We start from the raw sequence: 1,496 nt of genomic DNA, 5'->3' as shown, positions 1-1,496 counted from the left end.
GAGTAATGTGTGGATACCTAGTTCGGGCCGGCGTTTGGGCATGCTCGCCTAGCTAGAGTGCGGGTCACTTTAGAGCCGTTGAGGGTGATGCGCTGGTGTTGGCTGGCCGCGCACGGATGCAGATCTTGAGTGGCAGCGGAGCGCTACGATGCAGTGGACGAGACCGTTGGTGAAGCCGCAACGACCTCGGGGGGGGGGGCACAGGTGCGATGATGTGCTCGGTGAAGTAGCCCTGGTGAGCTGGGAGACGGTGTCGGTGAAGCGCACCTGATGCGGTGGAACTCGGTGTCTGTGAGGCACGTCGGTTGCGGCGGCCGACGTTGTCGGTGGACCACCCGGTGCGGCGGACGAGGGCATAGATAAGGTAGCTCCGGTGCGGTGGTGAAGCGCGACCGTCGTCTTCGTCATCGTCGTCCGGCACAGAGGTGGGGAACGGTGGGGAAAGAGACGAGACGAGGGGCGATTCGAGGGATGGCGGCGAATTAGGGATTTGAGCAATCTGGGCGCGGAAGGGGACGGTGGAGAAGAGAGATTTTGCAGGGCTGGAATTGGGGCCGCCAGATATTTCAATCCGAAACGTGGAAGTACGAACTTATATTGTCGTCGTCCTTTTTTTGGTGGGGAGGGGGGGTGGGTGGCTGGGTGCTACGCGTCCGTCTGACACACGCGACCACCCCGACAGGACTATGCTTCACTGCCTTAAGGCACCTGCCTTTGTGTCCATGACATGTGGGCCCAACAGGTGGCTGGACCACATGCCAGTCACCCAAGGGTTGTTGCCTTTAAGGCACCGAAGCAGCGTCCACCCCGACACGACCCTGGTCTGCCTGGCGCGCCTACATTTGAGAATGCAAACGAATCTTCTTTCATTTGCAAACGAATCTGTATGTATTACCATGCCCGTGTTTTCCTTGTAATAATTAGTCATTTGAAACGAGATACTCCATCCGTTCACTTTTGTAAGTCGTTTCAGAAAACTTAAAATGAACTGTTTTGCACATTGTCTGAAATGTCTTCAAGGTCTTATAAACATGAACATAGGGAGTACTATAAATTAATTAATGAGGAGTTATTTGAAAAAAATTGAAACGATACCCACGCTAACGTGGATTAGAGTGTCACATAATTAGTTATTTGAATTAGAGTGTGTGTCACGTAGTTAGTTATTTGAATTAGAGTGTGTGTCACGTAGAGATCTCCAATTCTAACGTGGATTTCACATTTCACTGTATCCACGCTACTTTTTTAATACAAATTCATATGTATATGATGAACACCATGGTAGTGAGCAAACTTCTGGATGGATTCAAACATATGACCTACAAAATAGCACAACAAATTGAGTCAATGTCAACTTTTCGAAACTTAGTATGGCACGAATTCGAAATAATTACCCGTATGCCTGGTCCTCGGTTCAAATCTTACAATGTACACCGAATTGAAACATCGATGTTAAGTCTCGTACTATGTACATTCAAATGTTGTTTTTAGTCCCC

This window comes from Triticum dicoccoides, chromosome 6B (genome assembly GCF_002162155.2).
Source record: "Triticum dicoccoides isolate Atlit2015 ecotype Zavitan chromosome 6B, WEW_v2.0, whole genome shotgun sequence".
Taxonomy (NCBI): Eukaryota; Viridiplantae; Streptophyta; class Magnoliopsida; order Poales; family Poaceae; genus Triticum; species Triticum dicoccoides.
This window is presented reverse-complemented; position numbering follows the sequence as displayed.